Here is a 20,197-nt window from a genome sequence, read left to right as displayed (position 1 = left end):
GGAGTGGCCAGACAGGTTCCAGTGCTGAGGGGTGAGATAAGTCAGCAGGGCTAAATTCTGGCACCTTTGAGTAGACTTCTGCATGTTGGGGTTCCGTGTAATATTTTAAATTTTCTGCTGGCTAAAAATAGCTTGAAAACCACATTGCTTACCCAATTTTATGAAGAAACTGATTCTCAAAAGGATGTATTAGGGTAGTGGGTAGTCTCAAGCTTTGCAGTAGATCAGGCCTACCTGGTGGTGTGACCACTGAGCCTCAGTTTTTTCTTCTTTCAATGAGAAAAATACTAGTAGCTACCCCTGGAGATGGTCGTGAGAATAAAGTGGATAATAAATTTAAAATACTTAACACAGTACCTAGATTATAATAAGTACTCAAAATTGTTTATCTATCTATCTATCATCTATCATCTATCACTTATCTTTATTTACTTACCATTATCATTTGCTTAGTCAAACAAGGAGTTAGGGGCAGAATTGGGACCCAGGCCCATCTGAACCCCATTAGAAGTTTCTTCACAAAACACCTTACTACATTCATTTATTCACCACATATTATGTGCTAGCTCAAAGGCAAACCTTTTCTGTAAAGGATCATAAAGTAAATATTTTAGGTTTGTGGACCATATGGTCTCTGTTGCAACTACTCAGTTCTGCTGTTGTAGCATGTAAACAGCCACTGATGTATGTAAATGAATGGCCATGGATGTGTTCCAATAAAACTTTATTCGCAGAAAAGGTAGAGGGCCAAATTTGGCCTTTGTGACAGTTTGCTGATCCTTGTGCTAGGTACTGTGAGGAATAGAGAGACAAATGAGTCTTAGCTTCTTCCTACAAACAATTTTATCTAGAGGAGTTTTCAGAGTGTTTTGTATTTTACTAATTTTATGAACCAAATGGGAGTAAATTATTCTGCCAGGAAGAGTTTGAGAATTCAAAGAAGAGGTGGAATTTGAACTAGGTCTTGGAGAATGAATAGGGTTTCACAGCAGACCTGATACAGTATGAGAGGGGGAGGGCATCAAGACAGGGTGAAGGAATTGTATGGAGTTATTGTTAGAGGAGGCATGGAATGAAGAAGGTAAAACATCCACATATGATATTGAGACAAGGTTTGCCTTTGCTCTGACCTCATTGACAGAAAACTTCAAAGTGTCTCGAGTGACTTCAGTTATCTCAGAAACAATGCACTCATTTTGTCCCCCACTCAGTCTCTTCCTTAAAACACATTCTTTTCTTCCATTGCTCCAAAGCTTCTAGAAATATCCTAACCCATTCCTGTTTTGCCAGGAAAGAGGATCAGGCATTAGTGAGATCCCAGAGAGTGGAGTAAGTCAATTGTTAGCAGGGGAGCTCCCTGCTAACAACTTTCTTATCCAGTGATCTATCTCCAAAATTTACCCAATAAATATAGTTGAATGAAGCTAAAGAGCAATCAATGAGGAGGAAAAAAAATGGCATAGATGATAGAGGCTCTGTTCATCCCTCTGGCGACCAAATCAAAGTTGTGATGGAAACAAGGAGCAGCAGCAAGAAAAAATTGCCTGGGATCTAGATGAATAGGCCAGACAACCAGGGATAAATACAAGAAATCACCCTGCAACTGCAGAAGGTAGGACGGAGCAAAAATGCTGGACAGCCTGGTCTTGAGAGCTGAGTGAGATGGAGGCTGTGCAGCGGCAGACGCCTCTTAAAGAGGCCGCATCTATGAGAGGATTTTCGGGATGACGGACCTCTTCGCTCTGAGCACCAGTGCTGATTCAGATGCACACAGCGGGCACCAAGGACTTACAGGAAAACATTGTCAGAATGAGAGCTAAGGCGAGACTCGCTCCGTACAGAAGTGCCAGCCGTATCCATTGTTCCCTGTCAAGCCTTCCGCTATACCTATGAACCGGACACAGCGCCACCATAGTCGTGAGGTCATCAAACTGGATAACAGAGGTCACTCAGCCCAGAGGATTCCCTGAAACCCTGCCTCCCCCAACTCGTGGCCCCACCCAAGCCACATTCAGGTATATCCTCAGCAAGTCAGGTGTTCCTTGCTGAGCGGCGCCAAGACTCAACTGGAACCAACTGGCTTTGGTTTCTGGTGTGGCCTTTTGAGGTAACTATAAGCACAGCTTCTGTGAATTGCTTGCTGAATCTTAACAAGTGGCCCCAGAGGGGTAGAGCCTTGGGCTAAGTTTGGCCTGCAGCTGAACCCCTCTCAGGACTGTGCCACTGGACACCTACTTCACAAATCCACACTAATAAGACCGGGAGACTTAAGAGCTTTGCTTAGTACATAGAAACAGACACGGAAAGAGCCAAAATGGGAAGACAAAGAAGCAGCAACCATATGAGAGAACAGAACAGAGATCCAGATATAATGGAGTCAAGTAACAGATGCAGAGTTCAAAACACTGGTTATAAAGATGCTCAGTGAACTTTTGAGAAGTGTAGATAAATTCAGTAAAGAGATAAAAAAAAAATGGAAATGGAAATTATAAAAGGGAACCAGTTTGAAATGAAGAACATGTTATCTGAGATGAGAAGTATATTAAATGGAATAAACAAAGGAATAAAGTGAATAAAGAAAGGATCTATCTAGAGAATGGTAAAGCCAAGGACATGTAATCAGAATAGCAAGAGATAAGATGCCAAGACTATAAAAATAATTTAAGGAACATATAGGACACTATTAAGGGTCCAAATATCCATCTGCTCAGCATAACTGAAGAAAATCAAGATGTTGAACAGCTGTTTGAAGAAATAATGATGGAAAACTTTCCTAACCTGGTGAAGGAAATGGACATAAAACCCCAGGAAGCTCAGAGAATTCCAAAAATCAGGGATCCAAAGAGGCCCACACCAAGACACATCATAATTAAAATGCCAAAGGTTAAATACAAAGAAAGAATATTAAAAGCAGCAAGAGAAAAACAGATAATTACTTATAAAAGAATGCCCATAAGACTGGCCGCTGATTTCTCAAAAGAAACTATGCAGGACAGAAGGGCTTGGCAAAAAATATTCAACAGGATGAAGACCCAGGATCTACAACCAAGAATAATTTATCCAGCAAAGCTATCATTTAGAGCTGAAGGACAGATAAAGAGCTTCCCAGACAAAAACAGGCTAAAGGAATTTATCACCACCAAGGCAGTATTACAGTAAAAATGTTGGAAGGACTTCTTTAAGAAGAAAAAATACAAAAGACTCACTTCAGATTAAAAGACACACAGACTAAAAGGAAGGGATGGAAAAAGATATTGCTTTGATGGACCTAGAAGGTATTTAAGTCAGACACAGAAAGATAAACACTATATGATTTCACTTATATGCGGAATCTAAGGAATAAGAAGAACAAACTAATCAAAAACAGACTCACAAATTTAGTAGACAATTTGGTGATGGACAAGGGGAGGGAACACGGGGAGCTGGAAGAATGGGGTGAAGGGTTAAAGAAGTACAAATTAGTAACTGATGAATGGTCACGGGGATGGGGAGCACGGCATAGGGAATGCAGTTAACACTAATACATCGGCTAGGTGGAGGGTCAGGGGAGGGAGGGAGTAATTGGGGGGATCGTTTTATGAATTATATAGTTATATAACCAATGTACTGTGTACTCGAAACTAATTAAAATAAATTAATTAAAAAACAATAAAGAGCAATGAGTAAAAACAGATGAAGGGAGAGAAGAAATGAGATTGTAGGCAAACTGCAGCGTTCACTCCTGTCACTTCCTAGGTAAGCCCCGATAGATCCTGGTTGGTTTTTTTTTTCTTCCATTTTTCTGCATCTCTATCACTGTCACCCATTGGCTGTCCTAGGAAAATCACCTGCTTATGCCAACCCCACCCCTTGTCCCAAGCTGGAGCCAGGACCTTGGTACCTTTCCAATCCAATCCTATTTTGCTGTACTGAATTCTCCTCTGCAGAGCCCTGACCTTCCCTTTCTACCCTCAAGTGGGCAGCTGTGTGGTAAGAGAAAAGGACATTGGCTTTGGAGTCAAAGCTACCTGGGTTTTAATTCCAATTGGCTGTGTAAACATGAACCCCTCTTTATTTCATCTCCACTCTCCTCATCTATAAAATGGGGGTTACTTCTCTCTTACATGGTTGACATCAAGATTAAATGAAGTAATGTATCTATAAACACATGGGAGGGAATGGCTGTTCGGTAAATCTTAGTTCCCTTTCTCTTTCCCCAATTCTTGTTGCTACTGGAGACAATCCAGTCCATTGCTGGAGGACTATAGTTATTTACATATTTTTTTCTTAATCTTAGCTGAAATCTGCTTCTTTATAACTTCTACAAGTGGTCTCTGTTTGGGCCACTGGAGTTATCCAATCTGCTTTCTCTGCAGCTTTTCACATAGTGGTTGGATAAATCTACTCTAGGTTTACTAAGTCTTCTTTTCTCCAACTCAAACACCCCTGATGCCTTAGATTTTTTTCTTACATGACCTAATTTCCAGGTCCTTTTTCATTCTGGTCACCCTCTGCTTTGTCAAAGTTTTTAATTAGACACTGCTCTAGCTGTGATTGGGCTATGTGGAGTTCCTAGGGCACAGTACAACAACTCAAATCAGTGTAACAGTCTGTTTATTGAGTGCCTGCTTTGGATCAGGCATTGCGTTGGCCTCTTGACTAAAAAGGTAGGTCAGCCATTGTCCTTGACTTCCAGCCATGCGCAATGTAATAAGCACTATACTAACTAAGAGTAAAGTATGAGCAAATTCCTCTGTTTGGCTGATTTGGGGAAGATTCCCAAGAAGCGAGGTTTGAACTGGGGTTGGAAGAATTAGTAAGATATCACCAGTTAGAGACTTGAGAGTAAGAAGTTCATTTCAGGCAGGGAGAGAGAATGTAAAGGCAGAGGAAGATGTTTTATGGATGGAGAGAGCTGAAACGTGGCCTCTTTCTCCCTACCACTGTAAGGCAGAGAGGTAGGGAGGAAGACAGGACACAGAGTGAGAAGACAGCAGAGGAATGTTGGGCTTTCTCACCTGAAGGGCAGCATGTCAGGCCTCAACACTGTCTGCAGAGTCTGCGTGCTAGTTTCCCTCCTGGCTAGAGAGCTCCAGTCTTGAGGACAGATGCATTGTCATCCACTTTCACCCAGAGACTTTAGAGTGTTTCCTGTGGGCTGGAAAAACAGCCTTAGAGAGATAGAAAGCCAGAGCTGTGAGGCCCTGGGAATTCTGCGACATGTTTTCTTGCCAGGCTCCCACTGCCCATCGAGTACAGAGCAAACTGTTCAGCCTGGCATCCAAAACTTTCCGTCATTTCTCCCAGCATTCTTCTCCAGTCTTAGCTCCCTCAGCCAGCTATATTCTTCTCTCCTACCCTGATAGAGAGGAGAAAAGGAGTGAAGGGGTCCGGAAACCCAGAATTAGGATAGACAACCCTCCATGTGGCGACCACCTGTGCCGGCCCACTGTGCTCAGAAGATACTATCACTCCTCTGCCTCTTTCTGCCTGAGAGGGTCAGGACTTGTTGAAGATCACACAGGCAGGGAGGGACCCTGGTCTCCTCCCTGGCCATACTTATGCTGAGCTGCAACCATCACCCCTAAAGCTGTGACCTCACTGTGATGTCTCTGCTCAAGGAAGAACTCTTTCTTCTGATCCCACTGGGAGGAGAGCAGTGAAGTGGAGCAGGGGATCCAGATACCCAATCTCTCAGCATGGACCCCAAAAGCCCTTCCCTGGGCCCCAGGGCCACTTCAGTCCCAGAGGTCTCACCTAACCCAGAAGTCAAGGGAGAGAGAAGGGGCTGGAGTTGCTGGCAGATTTACCCCAGGACAGCAGGATCAGGGGGCACTTGTGAAGTTACTCTTGATGGACTTCAGAGGTGCTACCCTCCATTACCCCACAGCCCAGGTCAGAAATGCCAAGATCTCAGCCCTGCTTAGCTGGTGCCAAGGCAAGATAATTTCTGCTCCTTGTTCTGAAGCCTTTTGACTACCCTGTCCTCCTCACTGGCCTGGCAAAACAGCCCTCCTGCATCTGGTGGGGCAGATCTCGTTCCCCAGCTGATCAATTTCCCCTGCAGACAGCCCCTCTCCCCGCCCCCTCTCTCTCTCATATATTTTTCCTCCACTTGTGCGTCTTTTAATGCTTGCAGAACTGGTAGCCATATCCCAGGGGATGAACCTATGCAGCTTCATTCTTCATTAATTTGAAAACATTGCTCAGTGTCCATGGCCCATGGGGTGCCTGGCCCTGCTGTGCTCCAAGGAGTGTTAGAGAACTCATGGAATGAGTGAGGTAGTCAAGGCCTGACCAGCTGTGGGACCCTGCCAAGTCACGTTTCCCCTCTGGGTCTCATAGTTTCCTTACTAGTAAATTGAGAGGGCTGAACTGACAACAGTCTGATGCTCCCTCCATGTTGGAGGATGGAATAGTCTCAGGATGTGCCCTGGATAGTTAACATTCAGATTGGGGGAAAACTTGGGCATAGGCAGTACAATGCTGGGCACTAAGTGCCCTAGGGACTTAGAATAGAAGCCATGCCTGTGGCTTGGGTGTTCAGGGAGGAAATGGGGTTTAAAAGGAATAGAAGGATGGGAGGATTTGGGTGTGTGGGAGGACAGAATGGGCAAATCAAAGTATCTAGGAAGAACCCTTTATGCAGATGGGGCACAAGGAAGTACAAATAAAGGGAAAGGCTGCCTTCCAATAGGAGAGAAGTTCTGTGAGTTCACTTCTCTGGGACTCAGGCATCATCCATCCTGTCTGTACTAGCTGTAAGACTTTGGGGATGTTACTCAAATTTTCTGTACATCACTGTCTCACTTTTAAAATGGGAAAATAGTAGAACCTACTTCACAGAGATGTTATGAGGACTAGATGAGTTAATGAACATAAAGCCCTTAGAACAGTGCCCAGAACACAGCAAGCACTGGCTACCTGTTGGCTGTTACTATTATTATCTCTCGGCCATTTCTACTGCGTGCTAGTGTTTTGGAGTTTGTTCTTTAACCCTCCTGACCTGGATTTCTTTTCTTTCTTTTTTTCTTCTTTTTATATTTTTCAAGAAACCATTTTGACGCTTTCCATTCCCTTAATAAATGTGAAATGACTATCGGTCAACAACAAAGAGGCATTTTCTATGGATACGCCACAAGTTATTTAATCGTTATTGTAATTTTGAACAAATAACTAAGGAAGTTATGTCAACTTGAGGCTTTTTTTTTCTTTCTTGAAACTTTCATAAGACCCAAGATAAAATACAGGGTTAAAAAGTGAACATTTCTGTAACTCCTGTCAAATGTGGAGAAGGAATTCATTAAGCGGGCTTTTTACTAATTACACTGCCATCAACAATGGCTGAATGTGTCTTCTCCCAACTGTGAAATACTATTTCGATTTTTAGTATTAATTTTACTTTTCTTGATTTTTGGCTCTGTGGAGAATAGATCGTTAAGGACATTTCTCTAAAATTATGAGGTGTAACTGTGCTCACCTGGCTTTACCTATTTGTTTCCAGCACAGAATAGCCAATTCTAAATCAGGCTTTTGGCCTATCTTGGGCCTTACACCCGAAAATAAGCTATAAATCAAGACATTTAATGTTTGCACTTTTTCTTTAGTGTAAATCATTTAAAATAAGTTCTATTTTTATATTAGCATAGTTATAATTCTCAAATTAATAAATACAAAATGAATCTCATCAAGTTTCACATAAGTTTGAATTGACTTTTGAAATAATTTCCAGAGATATACCATGTCCCCCCACACACATATGTGTGTATAAAATCAAGGTGCAATATAATAAATCTAAAAATTTGAATAATTGTAATGTTCATGATGTTCATTCATATTTCCTTTTAAAGCACCAAAGTAATAAATTATACTCCATGCACAATTATTAGAATTATTATTATTTTGTAAAGAGAATATCACATTAGTTTGTGTTAATTCTTATTTAGGTAGATATAAAAAGACTGAAATTATAAATTATATTTATGAATGACCAAGGGTCAAAGGTCTAAATGGACTTGTTTGTATTTAGAAAGAGTGAATCCATTGCCTAGAAGAAGAATCTTAGATCTCCAGGTCTAGACTTTCCATACAAGTGGACATTTGATTCCAACTTGAGAAGCATGTGAAAACCAACACTTTTAGGAGTCAGCGACTCAAGTTGTTGAATTTTCACTGGTATTCTTTTTAAGTACACTTCATACTCTGAAATGTTTATGTGCAACTATAAATGTGATTTCTTAGTTTTAGGGCAAGAATTTATATTGAATTTCCTGTTAGAATATGTTTTAGTAAAAATGGAATTAGGAATTTGGGGTTTTATATTGCAATACATAGCCAACTTAAGAACATATTTAGTTTGTTATGAATAAACCAAAAAATGTTGTTAAAATAATATTGTTTCCATTATGGTCCTGAGCAATGAGAGTCCTATAATTTGTAAATATGCTCTGGGCCAGAAATTCTGCATGAATGTTGCACTTTTTTTCCTCAAGGTAATCTTTATATCTCTGGCCTAGAATATTCTAAACAAGTTAAGTCTAACATTTTAGAGTATGTAGATCTGCTTCCCAAACTTCTATTTTAAGTAAGAGTTGTGTAAGAGTCACCCATAACCATATAGTATGCAACATGTAATAGTATCTCTGAAACTCATAGTACAAAGCTTACCGTCAGGTGTAGAAAACAATGGAATGTAGAAACGAAGACTTTTTAGTGAGTATACCCTGAAGAAATAATATCAATTTGTCAAAAATTGTGAGGGTTTCCAAAATTGGAAACAAATTGATGACAAAACTGAGGTTGAGACATAAATTGCCAAAAGCTTATAAATGAGACCTCCAGGATTTGTACAAGATCTTTCTGACTCTGAAGGTGTGAGACTGTCACCATTGCTTCAAATTTCCTAGAACCTCCACTATCTATTTGGCTAGTGGGGAAAACACATGACCCACTATGATCCTAGACATCAGATGGGCTAAAATAATCCTCAGGAAGAAAACTCTCTAACCCAGCTTTCTTGCTGCGAACTAAGAGATCCGTCTTCCTAGCAGGGTCCCTGAGATTATGGGCTTAGTTAGGGTTGACAAAGTAACTAGAACCACTAGAATACAGGTGAAAGTGAGAATATCCACATAGTGGTCACCCTACAGCCATTTACCCTTTCTAACAGTGTCATGATTTCCCTCTGGGGAATTACTTCATCCCATTGTATGTGATCTTGGTTTGGGAAGTAAACCCAAGTGTCCTGCCTTTATTCTATATTAAATTTGGAGAGATTATTGGAAGATCCTTCAACCAGATCTTTTCTTTTCCCATTTAGTCCCTGAGACTTTGACTCTTGAGTGGAAATGTACAAGGACTGAAGAAAGACTAGGAACATTCATTCCAGTGGTGGTGCCCAGGAGAGGTAGTTAAGGACTTCCTGTTCTCAAGACCCCTGAGGCTTCCTAAGTCCTATCTGTTCAAAGATGGCTCATTCATCTTCCCTTTGATATTATGATCTCCCCCATATGTTCCCAATAAATTTTCCTTTTTGGATAAGCGAATTGATTTCTGTTGCTTGTAATTAAAGAAACTGTGGCAAAGATAGTAGGGATCACCATGTATTTACTTGCATTTCTGAGCCTCTCTTGCACTTAGGTTGGGGCTGTAAGCAGAAGTATTGTGTGTCACTTCTGGTCTGATTCAGGTAAGAGTTGATGTGCCTGCTCCATCACACACTTTTCTGCTGCTGTGACTTCAAAGATGTTGGATTTCCAGTTCAAGATGTTGAATCACAGTGAGATACCTCCTTGTACCTGTTAGAATGGCTGTCATCAACAGGACAAGTAATAACAAGTACTGGAGAGGTTGTGGGGAAAAAGGAACCCTTATACCCTGCTGGTGGTAATGTAAATTGGTACAGCCACTATGGAAAACAGTATGGAGGTTCTTCAAAAAATTAAGAATAGAATTACTATATGAACCAGAAATCTGCCTTCTGCATATCTACTCAAAAAATTTGAAAACATTTTTTTGTAAAGATATATGGACCTCGATGTTCATTGCAGCATTATTCACAGTGGCCAAGACATGGAAATAACTTACGTGTCCTTTGATAAATGATTGAATAAAGAAGCTATGGTACATATATACAATGGAATATTACTCAGACATAAGAAGATGAAATACTGCTATTTGTGACAACATGGATAGATCTTGAGATTATCATGCTAAGCAAAATAAGGTAGACAGAAAAAGTTGAGAACCATATGATTTTACTCATATGTGGGACACAAAATAAACAAACAAGCAATAAATGAATAAGACAAACAAACAGAGACTCATGGACATAGACCACAGTTTAGTGGTTACCAAAGGTAAGGAGAATGAGGGGAGGTAGATAAAGGTAAAGAGAGTTAGATATACGGTGACAGACTTTTAACTTTAACAGGAAATTTAACTTTAGATGGTGAACACACAATGCAATATACATATGACATATTATTAAATTGTATACTTGAAACCTATATAATTTTATTAACCAATGTCGCCCCCAATAAATTTAATAATAAAAAAGTAATAGAGACTTTATCAATGTGGGTCCTTGAGTATGTGGAGTAGAGCACTCCTGCCATCTGATTGAGAAACAAACTTTATTGTGTTAATCCACTGAGATTTTGAAATTAATTGTAGCCTGGAAACCAATACTAATTGATAGGGACAAAATGTGACAAATTCAGTGTTGTGGCTTCTGGTACACATTCACATGAGATTGTCTTTGTCTCAATTTCTTTCTTTCCCCCAACCAAAAAAACAAAAAAAAACAAAAAACTTTTCCTAGAAAGGCCTTGATCATTATGTTTTCCAGTTTACTCCTGAATTTTTTGTTTGTCTTTATGGTAAACTATGTGTAATGAGGTATCCTATCAATTTTATTTTTTATTAGTACCCAGCATACTTTGCATAGAGCTTGAAACAACAAATATTTGTAGAATGAATAGCTGGTTCCCATATTTCCTAGGGGATTACAACATTGTCATTCAGTGGCTTGGCAAAGTGTAGTGATACCACTGGAGTATGTTTTGGCCAGCGGAGCACTTGTCTCCATGATAAAGATTATGGGAGAGAGTCTTATCAGTCCAGGGTTTAGTCTGGGTTAGATGCTTTCTTAGTCATCATTGTTGCTGATATCTTTAAAAAGTTTATTCCCAAGGTATAATAATGGAATTTCAACAGAACAATATATTATAACAATAATAGTCTGTCATTATTTTAATTGTTTATTATTTTTTACCTTAACATTTATACGTTCTGTTTACTGGTAAATATATTCTTGTAATATGTCAGGTTATCTGCTTCTTCTGTAACAATTACTTCAGGATCTTAGCTTTTAAAAATTATTGATTCTAACAGTTTATCTATAAATTCTTTTGTGTTTTCTACATACACAATCATACCATCTGCTATTGTTTTTTCTTTTTTTGTTGGAAAAAACCCCTATTCTTATGTTTATACTGTTTTTGGTGGTAAGAACACTTAAAATCTACTTTTAGTAAGTTTTATGTATATGATACAGTATTATTAACTATAATTACCATGCTGTACCTACCTGGTTTGTTTTAATCTCTATACTTTTAATATTTTTCTTGCTTTATTGCATTATTGCATTATCTAGGATGTCCAACATAATGTTGGATAGAAATGGTGATAATGTGTGCATGTGTCTTATTCTCGATCCCAAAGGGAAGGCATTTAGCATGTAACTATTAAGTATGATGTTTGCCTACATATTTTGATCAGGTTAAGGAGATTACTTTTTGTCCTTAGTTTGCTAGGAAGATTTTTTTTTTAAGTCATAAATGAATTTTGAAATTTATTAAACATTTCTTCCTCTATTATAGTAATTATTTGATTTTTTCCCCTTGTAATGTGGGAAGTTACTTGCTTTCTAATGTTAAATCAACTTTTCATTCTTGTGATTAGTTCAAGTTGACCATGGTGTATTATTCTTCATACACATGGCTTGATTCACTTTGCTAATATTTTGTGTAGAATGTTTGCATCTATACTCATGAGGGTGATCGGGCTATAGTTTTCCTTTCTCATTCTGATCTTTTCAGACTTGAGTATCAGATTTTTATAGCCATAAAATAAAGCATAAGGCATTTCCTCTTTTTTGTTTTTTATTCTCTGGAAGGCTTTACATAATATTGGAGTTATTTATTCTTTAAATATGTGATCAAAACAGCATTGAAACCATCTAAACCTAGAGTTTTCTCTGTGAGAAAGCTTTTAATTGCTGATTTAATATTTTAGGGGGTTATAGGCCTATAACCCAGCACAAAATCGGGGTGTGTCCTTTCAGGCCAACGAGCCTACCAAAAGCCCAGCTCAGCCTCTCAGAGGCCTCCTTAGACCATCGAATGCCTCCAGGGTAGGAAAAGTGACTCCAAGTGTGGAGGCTTCCAGTGCTAAGTGACCTTGTTGGATCTTGTCCACGCCCTAACTTCTGGGCAAGGCCTCACTAACCTGTTGGCTCTTCGACACTTTTTTTTTTTAAAGTGGTAAAATATATATAACATCAAATTTACCATTTTAACCACTTTAAAGTATACAGTTCAGTGATATTAAGTACATTCACAGTGTTGTGTAATCATTATCCCTGACTAGCTTCAGAACTTTTATCTTCTCTAACTAAAACTCTGTACCCATTAAACAATAATTCCCCACTCCCTTCCCCCGGCCCTTTGTAACCACTGTTCTACTTTCTGTCTCTATGAGTTTGGCTATTCTATGTACCTCGTATGAGTGGAATTATACAATATTTGTCTTTTGTGTCTGACTTTGTCTTCGATGCCCTTAAGAAGATTTTTTTAAATATTTCATCTGGCTTGTTTAATTGTCATTATTGGGAAAGTTGGCTTGAATTATATAGTTTGTCATTACCAGAAACTGGAAGTCCCTGATTCTTATACCAAGGATTAGGTAATAGGGTTCCAGGTGAAGCCCTTGGGAAGATATTGGAAACTTTGAGGACTCATCTCTCACTTTATGCCTAGATAAGTGTTTACAGTATATGTTGTGGATATAAACGTAGCCCAGTAGTTCCAAATGCTAGCTCATGGACTGGCTTTATCAGTGCCATCTATGCAATCAGGCAGGACGTACAGCCAAATTTGAGAATCATTGCTGCTATATACGTGTGATGTGCTTAACAGGCACACTCTTGAGCTACTGTAGCAGGGGTAGAAGAGAACATATTCAAATAGGGATTGATTTTCACCATGACACTGTGGAAATTAATTACTATAAGCCCCAACTTCTTTGATTCAGACTTAGTTAAAATTATAGTTGAAATCATGGCCCATAAGTTTCAATAGTGCTTAGTGAGAAACTTCTAGTGAAAAAATTATTGGCACAAGAAGTTTTAAACTCAGTACTTAACCATGTTTTTTTTTTTTTTTTTTTTTTTTTATTGTTTAGAAATATAAGAGACAAAGAATGGAGGAAGAACACAAATTTGCTAGACAGATTTCCCACCCCTGAGTCCCTGATAGGACCACTTCAACACACACAATTTACTTTAATCTTCAAAGTATATAAAGTTTAACAAGGTAGGTGTTGTGTATTTTGAAATTTGAAAGGTTAATTTTATAATTGAGACTCTAATTCAGGAAAGAAAGAAGTCACGAAGCTGATGTAGGTAGTGTCAATGAAATTTCTGTTCTCTTTTAAAGTTTCTTTTTTCTTCTTACCTACAAATTTTTATTTTTCCTCTATGTACTTTCTAAGAGCATTCCTCAAATTTATCTTCCAATCCTTCTATTTATTTAAATGAGTTGCTATGATCATATTTTACATTCTAAAGAGCTCTCTTCTGGTATCTAACTGTTCTTTTTTATGTACTTTTCTCCTATTCCTCTGCCAATAAAAGCATCCTTTCCCCCTTTCTGAAGTTAGAGTACTGTTTCAAGGCATTTTGAAGCTCTGCTCTTGGGCTATAGTCCTCATCAAGACTCATAAATAAAAATCTTTCTAATATTTTCAAAGATTCAGGTCCTTTTCATTGACACTATCTACATCAGCACCATGGCACCTTTTCTTCCTCACTTCCTCCCTTCCTTCCTTCCTCCCTCCCTCCTCCCTCCCTCCCTCCCTCCTTCCTTCCTTCCTTCCTTCCTTCCTTCTTAAGATCCCCCTCTCCACCTGTCTTCTGGATTCCATCTTCCTTTGCCTGCCTTTTAAGGGCATTTTACTCTTTTGTAAAGAATGGAGAAACCCTTTTTCTTCAGTCAATGTGAAGATGAGGCCAAAGCAGAGAAAGACAGTTTTAAGAGACAGAGAGAAACTGAGTTCTAGACTTTGATCCCTTTGACCTCTGAGAGGCCTTCTCCTCACATGGCAATATGGCTACTGCAGCAACTCTTTCTATATAGTCTCTTGGGAGACAAGGACCTTTCCCTCTATATGGCTCAGTGTGAAGTTGAAGATTCACCCTGGTTTCTGGGTCACATGCTTTCTCTTAAATGTATAACCTTGAAGGACAAGGATACTACTTGGCCATGTCTGGAGCTGGGACGCAGTCCCATCCAAGATTCATGGATCAGAAATCCATGGGAAACCCAAGGGAAATCAGAGTGTGGTTATGTGGAAGATATGAGAGATTTGGGGACTGATCAAAAAAAGATACAACCATGAGGTAATGTTGTAGCCGCCAGCCCCCGATAGACACACGGACCACCAGAAACCAGTGAGTTATAAGAAGCACACTCTTTATTCAGCCAGCTGGGTCTGCCAGGGGTATGCAGACCCCAAATTAAGCAGCCCCGAAATGTAGAGGTACAGAGTTTTTAAGCCCTAAACCCCATTCTTCATTCTGCCTGAACACAAAAGTCTATTTTTCTTCTATTTACTAACTGTCAACCCACAGGTCGGTCGTGCAAGCGGGGGTACAGAAGCAGAAAGCTTATTGTTAGAATGTTATGTTCCCATGGGCGATAACCTATGTTCCCATGGGCGATAGCCAAGCACTAATTTTTCAGCCAGCACATTCCCCACTGGCCTTAGCAGAAAATCAAATCCTTAATTCTTCATGTGGAATTTGCTCATAGCCTCTATTTTGTAATACTAAAAGTTTAATAGAATTAATTCTCTTCCTTATATATGCAAACAAGAAATCGAGGAAACATGGGCCAAAAGTTAACGAGAGGAGGAGGAGGATTAAAGATCCAGCTACAGCAGATAGAAGGGTTGTTAGCCATGGTGACCAATCGAACATCCTATGAAACCACTTATCTGATTCTAGTCTTTGTTTTTCCCTGGCATCTAAATTTCTCTGTACTGGTAGTAAGTTTTCTCTAATTATTCCAGAGTTTTTGGCATAGAAGCAACAGGTTTCGCCTAGAGCCATACGTAATCCGTCTTGTTCTAAGAATAATAAATCTAAACCTCTTCTATTTTGGAGGACTACTTCTGCTAGTGAATCGACTTGAAGTTCTAGCCTGCTGAGGTCAGTTAAGTTTAGGGGAGTTCCTACCCCCACATAGTAAGGGGGTTTTGGGTTTAGGTACAACCAGCAATCTTGTCCTATGTCTGGGGTGGTCTTATTTAAGACCTTGTGTATTGTCGTTAGCAAAGTTATTAATGCTCCTTCTGGTTTTGGTTGTGGCTGGTCGAATACCTGGGCTAAAGAGGAAAAAAGGAAGAAACTGAGGGTTAGACTTATGTATGCTTGAGTCTTAGTCTTAAGGGCCCGTCTTCCCGAGCTGTCCACTCTCGTGCTGCCTTCACGTGGGAATGATGAATCCATGATGGGATGCCGTGTACTTTAACTGCAGTGGGCGTCATCAGGCAGACAGCGAAGGGTCCTTTCCATTTGGGTTCTAGTCCCTTGGAAATGAACTTCCGGATCCACACAGAGTCCCCAGGCTGAAACCGATGGGGAAGTCCGTCCCCTGGGGCTGAGTGGGCAGCACGAACCCGGGACTAAATCTCCTTCTGTACACTTTGAAGGGCCTGTAAAGACTTAAGTAAGACAAGGTTACGTAGTTCTGCCTTTTTCTCATCTTCTATTCTAGGTACTAAAAGTGGGGGTTTTCCAAAGAAAATTTCGAATGGGGTGAATCCATTAATATATGGAGTACACCTGGCTCAGAAAAGAGCGAAGGGGAGAAGTTCTACCCAGGTCCCACCAGTTTCTAATCCTAACTTGACTAATGTCTCTTTTAGGGTTCGATTCATTTGCTCCACTTGGCCCAAACTTTGGGGCCGGTAGGCGCAGTGGAGTTTCCATCGCAAATTTAGGTAGCTAGCCAATTGTTATGATACCTTTGCTACGAAGGCTGGCCCATCATCCGACCCTAAAGTTCTGGGGAGACCAAATCGAGGGAGAATTTCTTCTAGTAGTTTCTTAGTAACTACTAAGGCAGTCTCTTTCCTGGTAGGGAAGGCCTCTACCCATCCTGAAAAAGTGTCTATAAAAACAAGTAAATATTTGTAGCCCCCCACAGTCAGGGTAACCTCAGTGAAATCTACTTCCCAGTGATCCCCCGGATAAGTTTCTCTTTCCCTATGCCTAGGTTCTTCTATCGTCCCCTTCTTTGGATTAACTTGGGCACAAGCCGGGCATCGTGAGCAATCTCCTCTGCAGTTCTTCTCTCTTCTAACAAGTGAAAGTAGGGGTCTAAAGCTTGGAGCATCTTAGTTCACCCTAGGTGTGTGGTCTGGTGTAGTTGGTGGAAGAGAGTCCTTCCAAGGGCCGTGAGAGCCCAATTTTTCCATCTGGGGTCATCCACCACCCCTGTTGGTTCCTAGTGGCTCCCTTATCTTGAAAATAGATGTTCTCTTCCACCATATAGGTCAGAGATGAAGGCAGTTCTGGGTAAGGGACAATAGTCAGTAGATGTGGTAGGGGCCCCACCGGCCCTGTGGCCGCTGTTCTTGTCTCTGCATTGGCTCGTCGGTTTCCCTCAGCCTCGGGACTATTCCCTTTTTGATGCCCTTTACAAAGAACAATAGCAAGAGCCTTAGGCATCTATATGGCTTCAAGTAAGGCTAAGATCTCCCCCTTGTTCTTGATGTCCTTCCCAGCTGAAGTCAGAAGCCCTCTTTCCTTGTAGATGGCTCCGTGTACCTGTGCAGTGGCAAAGGCGTTATCGGCTGTCAGTGTATATTGTGACTGCCTTATCCTTTCCTTATCTTAGTGCCTCAGTGAGGGCGATGAGTTCGGTCTTTTGAGCAGAAGCCCTATGGGGAAGAGCTTGTGACCAGATGGTGCCAGTTAGAGTTATGACCACTGCCCCAGCATACCTCCTTCCTTCCTGCATGAAGCTGTTCCCGTCCGTGAACAGAACTTCATCGGCCTCAGGCAGAGGGGAGTCTTTGAGGTCTGGGCACGAGGAAGACACAGCATTAGTGAAATCTATGCAGTCATGAATGGGGTCTCGGGGTCTGGGTCTGGCAACAGATTGGCTGGGTCGATGACAGTAGCTTTGGATTTTAGCTATATGTTTGGGGTTATCTGGTGCCTCCCTGTTGTTTAACATCTTCTGGGCTATCTCAACAAGCTGAGACAGGTTCATCCCTGCAAAACCTTCTAAGTTTTTGTAATTTACTCCAGATATCAGGGGCTGCCTGAGTAGCAAAGGCTATATTAATTGCCCGCTGGTTCTCAGGGGCCTCAGGATCAACGGGGGTGTATACCCGGTATGCCTCATTCAAGAAACGCACCAGGGGATTCTTGAGGTCCCTCCCTGTATAACTTCAGTTACCTTAGAAAGGTTAGTTGGCTGACGAGCAACCATCCTAATTCCCCCAATAAGAATCTGGTGGTACCGATCTAATGCCATTCTCCCTGCCTGAGAATTGTGTCCCTAGTCTGGGCGGGTGGAGGGAAATTCCTCCTCAATCTGTTCCCCTGCTTCCTCAACTCTCCTCCCCGCCCCTCCCGCAGCTATCTTTTGTGTTTCAGTCCGAATGCATCTGAGTTCTTCCTCTGTGAAGGGGGTAATTAAAAGCTGTTGGCAATCATCCCAGGTGAGGCAGTGAGTCTGAAAGACACTTTTCTAAGAGTACTATTAATGCCTGGGGTTTCTCAGAGAAAGGCAGATTCTGTGCCTTCCAGTTGTACAGGTCCTTAGTTGAGAAAGGCACATGAACTATAAAGGGCCTGTCTGTGTGATGCTCCTGGAGTGGTGCTTCTTGCAAGGGGAGGATGGCTGGGGTAGTGGTATTTGCTGGTGCCCCGCCCAGAGCGGGAGCAGGAGGCCCATAGGGGTTACCTGCCCGTGTCTGAGGAGGTGAGGCGATGCTATTTGGAATTGTGTTGTCCTGGATTATAGGGTGGGGGAAGGTCACTGTCCTCTGGTGGAGATCGGAGGACCGAGGGACTGGGCTGTCTTGGAGATTCAATTGCTGCATGTTTCGAGGGTGCCCACAACTAAGTCTCACGCCCCTAGAGAAAGGGCACACCGGCGGAGCCAAGGAGGGAGGTTCTGAACAAGGTTTAACCATTCATCAATGTAGGGAAACTGATCGGGACAATCTTCCAAACAGTCCTCACTAAACCCTGTCAAAAGAACCCTCCAGAGACCAGTTTACATCAAAAGACAGCCACTCAACTTCACGCAATGTCCTTAATCTTCCTGGAGAAAACTTTATGCCATAGTCAGTTCCCTCTACAAACCCTTGTTTGAAATGTCACAGGAGACACCCCAAGGGTGTCTTCCGTGAACTCGCTTCTCCCCGCATCGCTTGCGCAGAAAACACAAAACAGACACTCAGACAAGAACAATTAATTACTGGGGTGTAGGTGGACCCAGAGAAGTCTGCCGCCTACAACCTAGACAAGACCAAAGACAATAGACAGAACCTGATAACGGGGCACAGGAGGTGGCGTCCCGCGGTCTGGCCACCATCTGGGAGATATGACTGCGTCCAGTCTCTCCACCTACCCCCAATGACCAGTCAACAGAAACAGAAAGGTACCTTTTATGCAGACGTTGAGGTCTCGGAGATTCCCTTCGGGACCAGGAACAAAGAGTGTGTCCTAAAGGTTGCATCCTTGATGATTTTATTGAACCCGTCACGGCATTCAAGGGCCCAGAAATGTCTCAGGTTGGCGACTCCTTTGAATCCGTGACAGGGACAGCAATCACTTCGGAGGCCGGTCCGGTCTTAGATCTCAGGGCCACTCCCCGAGATCTCGCTGGGGCCTCCAAATGTTGTGGCCGCCAGCCCCCGATAGACACACAGACCACCAGAAATCAGTGATTTATAGGAAACACACTCTTTATTCAGCCAGCTGGGTCTGCCAGGGGTACGCAGACTCCAAATTAAGCAGCCCCGAAATGCAGAGGTACAGGGTTTTTAAGCCCTAAACCCCATTCTTCATCCTGTCTGAACACACAAGTCTATTTTTCTTCTTTTTACTGGTAACCCACAGGTAGGTCATGCAAGTGGAGATTCAGAAGGAGAAAGCTTATTAGAATGTTATGTTCCCATTGGTCATAGCCTATGTTCCCAAGGGCGATAGCCAAGCAGTAGTTTTCCAGCCAGCACAGTAAGTACCACATACAAACTTTATTGAACAAACGTTTACATGCAAGATCATCTCTCACAACAGGAGACTGGACAGAGGCTACAGCACCAGCACCCAAGTTGCTGCTCAGAAGGGTAGGAGGGCAAGGGAACTCTCAAAGGAGAGAGTAATCTTTATTTTAAAAATATTTGGATATGTAAAAATTTGAGATTTTTTTTCAGTGGGCTTTTGAGTTAACAGATCTTGGCCTGCAGTGAAGAAACAAACAACCCATGGGACAATACAGAGAAATCATGTTTGTCTCATTTGTATAACAGGTTACAAAAGAAGAACCAATGTCAAGTGTGCTGGCTGAAAAATTACTGCTTGGCTATCGCCAATGGGAACATAGGTTATCACCCATAGGAACATAACATTCTAACAATAAGCTTTCTGCTTCTGTACCCCCACTTGCATGACCTACCTGTGGGTTGACAGTTAGTAAAAAGAAGAAAAATAGACTTGTGTGTTCAGACAGGATGAAGAATGGGGTTTAGGGCTTAAAAACCCTGTACCTCTGCATTTCGGGGCTGCTTAATTTGGAGTCTGCGTACCCCTGGCAGACCCAGCTGGCTGAATAAAGAGTGTGTTTCCTATAAATCACTGATTTCTGGTGGTCTGTGTGTCTATCGGGGGCTGGCGGCCACAACATTTGGAGGC

General features: G+C 41.4%; 1 long non-coding RNA gene across 1 annotated transcript in view; it reads right to left on the bottom strand.

Annotated features, from left to right (window-relative positions):
* Window positions 1–8,943: 8,943 nt before the first annotated feature.
* Window positions 8,944–20,197, bottom strand: part of LOC120621175 (uncharacterized) — a 21,225-nt gene continuing 9,971 nt past the window's right edge. Inside the window, exons 3-5 of the long non-coding RNA XR_005658093.1 lie at window positions 15,352–15,360; window positions 9,855–9,858; window positions 8,944–8,953 (exon numbers count right to left, since the gene is read on the bottom strand). This is a non-coding gene — a long non-coding RNA (uncharacterized LOC120621175). The remainder of the gene's footprint in view (window positions 8,954–9,854; window positions 9,859–15,351; window positions 15,361–20,197) is intronic.

The sequence above is a fragment of the Pteropus medius genome, unplaced genomic scaffold (assembly GCF_902729225.1).
Source record: "Pteropus medius unplaced genomic scaffold, Ma_sr-lr_union100, whole genome shotgun sequence".
NCBI lineage: Eukaryota > Metazoa > Chordata > Mammalia > Chiroptera > Pteropodidae > Pteropus > Pteropus medius.
This window is presented reverse-complemented; position numbering and strand designations above follow the sequence as displayed.